Genomic DNA, 6,000 nt, shown 5'->3' with positions numbered 1-6,000 from the left:
TACAACTCAAGTGTCACCAATTACTCAATCAAAGCCAAAAGGGAAAAATTCTAAATTAAATTGGAACATCAATAACATAAATAAAAGAAAGTAATATTAAATCTGAAATACCTCAATGTGTATTAATTAAGAAATTCAATTCTAACATGAAGGGTTCATAAGCCAATTGGCTAAACAAGTAATTACCAAGAGAAATAGAGCAACTAAAGTAATAGAATAAATAAAAGTAGATAAGAGAAACTAAATTTAAAATAACATAGAACCTAGAATTGGAGAAAACGAAGGCATCCTAATCCTAAAACCTAAGAGAAATCCTAATCCTAAATCCTAAGAGAGATGAGAGAGCCTCTATCTCTCTCTAAAACTACATCTAAAACCTAAAATTGTGAATTATGAATGTTGTATGAATTGTTGGATGAATGGATGGATTCCCCCACTTTATAGCCTCTAATATGTATTTTCTGGGCAAAAACTGGGTCAAAAATAGCCCAGAAATCGCCCCCAGCGATTTCTAGTACGTACAGGTCGCTGCAAAGTCACGCGGAAGCGTCGTCTACGTGTTAGCTGGCAAATTATATATCTTTGTGAAGTCCCGGACGTTAGCTTTCCAACGCAACTAGAACCGCATCATTTGGACCTCTGTAGCTCAAGTTATGGTCGATTTAGTACCAGGAGGTCAGGCTGGACAGCTTTAGCAGTTCCTTCAGTTTCTTGTATTCCTTCCACTTTTGCATACTTCCTTTCCATCCTCTAAGCCATTCCTGCCCTATAAATTCTAAAATCACTTAACACACATATCAAGGCATCGAATGGTATAAAGGAGAATTAAAATATACTAATTAAAGGTCTCTAGGAAGCAAGTTTTCAACCATAAAATAATACTAGGAAGGAGTTATAAAATCATATAATTAGTATGAATAAGTGGGTGAAGACTTGATGAAACCACTCAATTGAGCACAAGATAAACCATAAAATAGTGGTTTATCAACCTCCCCACACTTAAACATTAGCATGTCCTCATGCTAAACTCAAGAGAAGCTATAAAGGAGTGAAGAGGAATGGTAGAAAGTATGAAATGCAACCTTATATGAATGCAACTACATGCAAAATATTTCTACCTACTTGGTTAAAAGTAAACAAATCTTTTAAGAACACATATGAACTGGATTTCACTAATTCAAATCACAAAAATGAATTACAAATAGACTTGCAAAAGAAAATAGCTCGTGAAAGCCGGGAACAAAGAATCGAGCATCGAACCCTCACTGGAAGTGTATGGACTCTAATCTCTCATGTATTTAAGGTTCGATTCTCTCAATTCTCTACTAACCTTGCTTTCTAAGGCTTGCTCTTCATCTAACAATCAACAAAAATTTAATGCACAGATACACATATCAAGAGGTCTTTTAAGGGTTGTAATGGGGTTAGGGTCAAGGTAGAATTGTATTTGGTCAAGTGGACTAAAATTTGAATCCTTAATTAACTTAAACTTTTTCCACCTAACTGAAGACAATCCATGTAATCATAATACAAAACCTAACTGTCCATTAACCATGTTTTCCACATATTCATGCATCCTAATTTCGAGTACAGTACATATGCATTGCTCTCACCTTTTACTTTTGGGCATTTTGTCCCTTTTTACTTATTTGCTCTTCTCTTTTTTTTCTTTTTTCTTTTTTCTTTTTTTCTTTTTTTTTTGTTTTATTTTTTCTCAATGCATATGATTAAATTATTGAATGCATGAATATGTCCTAAACATTTCTTTTACGTTTTCATAAAGATATATAACACCCAATTCTTAAACCAAACGTTTCCAAACCCACTTTTCCCCACACTTAATTCATGAGCACTCTTACTAGTCTAAGCTAACCAAGGATTCAAATTAAGGACATTATTATTTTTTGCTTAGAGTTAGTGATGAGCTAAAGTAAAGAACAAAGGTGTATAATAGGCTTAACATTGGTTTGTAAAGGATAATGAAAGGGGAAGGCCATATGGGTATATAAGCTCAATGAAACAAAGGCCTCAATCATGTAAGTGTATGCATACATCAAACTATGAAAATATAGAATTAAGCAATACAAAGATCACAATTTTAGAGAGAACAACACACACCAAAAATAAAATATTAGTTGATAAAATACAACCAAAAAGTAGGCTCAAAATCTCACTGGTTTTATGTGTTCGAGCTCTAAACCATGTTTCAAAATAATATTTCTTCAAACAAGTTCAATAAAAATTTAATTCAAATTAGTGGAATGCTATAAGAAGTTTCTTGAAAAAGAAAATATTACTTTAACCAAGTGGTGGTAAAATATGCACAAAATCAAACAAATATGCAATCAAACATGCAAATGCAACAATGAACAAACAAAGAAAATAAAACATTGGTGTTGAGAAGAAGGTAACTAACCCATGGAAGTCGGTATCGACCTCCCCACACTTAAAGATTGCACCGTCCTCGGTGCATGCTAAGATGTGCGAGTGGACGGGTTGCTCCAACTGACGCTTTTCTCCATAGATTGTGCAGATGGAACTTGTATGTTTCTCCATATAGAAGTTTCTCTTTCCCTATCTCGGTGGCCAGCCTGAAAAAAGAGGAAAAAGAAGAAAAAGTAACCCAGAAATAAAGATAATAAAATAAATAAAGTCTGGGTGGGTTAATGCCAAATAATGAGGGTCTCAATTACATGGTAGCTACAACATGCAAGTGAGAAAACAATAGAAGCACATGGCATGCCAGTGGTGCAAAAGTTGCAACAATAGGGGAGAGAATGTGGGTAATGCAAGATAGTGTGAGTGCATGTCAATGCAAAGGAATACCAGTATTATAAAAATTAGCATTGACTTATGAATAATAATACCCAATCAGAAAAAAAACAAGTCATGAAGCACCAGAATAATTCAAGAAAAGATGCAACGGTTGAATAAGAAAATTTAACACCAATGGAAAAATAAAAACATGCACAAAATTAAAATGCAATAAATGAAAGTATGCAAATAAATTAAGTAAAATAGAATGAAAGTGAAGAAGGATGAGAAGTTAAAGAGATGAAGAAAAAGAAAGTAAGAAAGGAGGAAGAAAGAATAAGAAAAGATAGAAGAAAGAAGAAGGAATGATAATAGAAAGATAAGTAGGATTGGAGAAGAAGAGATAGGAATTCTGGCGCTGATCTGGATAAACTGTGCGTCGCATGCGACGCGGACGCGTGGGTCACGTGTTCGCGTGGTGTGTGATAGGATCAGGTGACGCAGACGCGTGGGTGACGCGATCGCGTGACCTAATTTGTGCTATTCGCGCGAGTGTAGCCTCGCGTACGCACAATTCTCTGTTTTATACGCATTTTTCCAAAAATTTGGGTGACGCGGGCGCGTGGGTGACGCGATCGCGTGAATGGCCATATTTTGAAAACGACGCGGACGCATGGGGCACGCGGACGCGTGGGGCACGCGTTCGCGTGATAGGGCTTGTGCTTCTAGCATCATTCCAGCCCCACTCCATCATAACTCTTTGCCATACACCCATTTACGTCGATTTTGCAGGGCCACGCATTCGCGTGGGTGACGCGGACGCGTGGGGCCTGATTTCTCAGAACGACACGAGCGCGTCAGCGATGCCATTTTGACGAACGAATTTTTGAAGGTAAAGAATTTTATAAGAATAATCACGTTGTAAGTATAGTTTCTAAACCAACAAATAATCCTTTCGTACAAAAACTTTGGTTGTCACAAGTAACAAAACCCAATAAAATTTGTAACCGAAGTATTTAAACCTCGGGTTGTCTTCTTAAGGAATTGCAGGGAGGTATAATTTATTATTGGTTATGAGAAAAGGTATATTTATGGGTTTTTGAAATAAGGAGCAAGTAATTTAAATGGCAAGAAAAATAAATTAATAATTATAAAGACTCTTGGTAAGGTATGAGAACTGAAAATCCCATCCTAGTTATCCTTATCAGGTGTGATGAGAATTATTATTGCTCCCACTTAGTTAACCCTTACTAAATAAAGGAAAGTCAAGTGGACTAATTAACTTGATTCCTCAAGTCCTAGTCAACTCCTATGGAAATACTAGCTTTAGAGGATCCAAATTAATCAGCAAATTCCAATTTTCAACCAACAACTGAGTTTGACAACTCAAGTTTCACCAATTACTCAACCAAAGCCAAAAGGGGAAATTCTAAATTAAATTGGAACATCAATAACATAAATAAAAGAAAGCAATATTAAATCTGAAAGACCTCAATGTGTATTAATTAAGAAAATCAATCCTAACATGAAGGGTTCATAAGCTAATTGGCTAAACAAGTAATTACCAAGAGAAATAGAGCAACTAAAGTAATAGAATAAATAAAAGTAGATAAGAGAAACTAAATTTAAAAGAACATAGAACCTGGAATTGGAGAAAACGAAGGCATCCTAATCCTAAAACCTAAGATAAATCCTAATCCTAAATCCTAAGAGAGAGGAGAGAGCCTCTCTCTCTCTCTAAAACTACATCTAAAACCTAAAATTGTGAATTATGAATGTTGTATGAATTGTTGGATGAATGGATAGATTTTCCACTTTATAGCCTCTAATCTGTGTTTTTTGGGCCAAAAATTGGGTCAAAAACAGCCCAGAAATCGGGTGATTTCTGGTATGTACAGGTCGCTGCAAAGTCACGTGGAAGCGTCGTCCACGCGTTAGCGTGGATTGGGTTTTTGCCAGGTCACGCATCCGCGTGATCCACTCGTGCGTGTCGCCTGGCTTCGGAGAAGCTATGGCAAATTATATATCGTTGCGAAGCCCCGGACGTTAGCTTTCCAACGTAATTAGAACCGCGTCATTTGGACCTCTGTAGCTCAAGTTATGGTCGATTTAGTACCAGAAGGTCAAGCTAGACAGTTTTAGCAGTTCCTTCAGTTTCTTGTATTCCTTCCACTTTTACATGCTTTCTTTCCATCCTCTAAGCAATTATAAAGGAGAATTAAAATATACTAATTAAAGGTCTCTAGGAAGCAAGTTTTCAACCATAAAATAATACTAGGAAGGAGTTATAAAATCATGCAATTAGTATGAATAAGTGGGTGAAGACTTGATGAAACCACTCAATTAAGCACAAGATAAACCATTGATGAGCGGATAATTTATACGCTTTTTGGCATTGTTTTTAATATGTTTTCAGTAGGATCTAGTTACTTTTAGGGATGTTTTCATTAGTTTTTATGTTAAATTCACATTTCTGGACTTTACTATGAGTTTGTGTATTTTTCTGTGATTTCAGGTATTTTCTGGCTGAAATTGAGGGACTTGAGCAAAAATCAGATTCAGAGGTTGAAGAAGGACTGCTGATGCTGTTGGATTCTGACCTCCCTGCACTCAAAGTGGATTTTCTGGAGCTACAGAACTCGAAATGGCGCGCTTCCAATTGCGTTGGAAAGTAGACATCCAGGGCTTTCCAGCAATATATAATAGTCCATACTTTGGCCAAGAATAGACGACGTAAACTGGCGTTCAACGCCAGCTCTCTGCCCAAATCTGGCGTCCAGCGCCAGAAAAGGAGCCAAAACCAGAGTTGAACGCCCAAACTGGCACAAAAGCTGGCGTTCAACTCCAAGAAGGACCTCTACACATGCAACACTCAGGCTCAGCCCAAACACACACCATGTGGGCCCAGGAAGTGGATTTATGCATCAATTACTTACTCATGTAAACTCTAGTAGCTAATTTATTATAAATAGGACCTTTTACTATTGTATTAGGCATCTTTTGATCATCTTAGGATCTTAGGATCATCTTTGAACGCATTGTTCTTAGACTTTGGGGGCTGGCCATCTCGGCCATGCCTGGACCTTCACTTATGTATTTTCAACGGTAGAGTTTCTACACTCCATAGATTAAGGTGTGGAGCTCTGCTGTTCCTCAAAGATTAATGCAAGTACTACTGTTTTCTATTCAATTCATCTTATTTCACTTCTAAGATATCCATTCGCACCCAAGAACGTGATGAAGGTG

The sequence above is a fragment of the Arachis ipaensis genome, chromosome B10, assembly GCF_059453495.1.
Source record: "Arachis ipaensis isolate K30076 ecotype BB chromosome B10, ASM5945349v1, whole genome shotgun sequence".
NCBI lineage: Eukaryota > Viridiplantae > Streptophyta > Magnoliopsida > Fabales > Fabaceae > Arachis > Arachis ipaensis.
Note: the sequence above shows the minus strand (reverse complement) of the source record.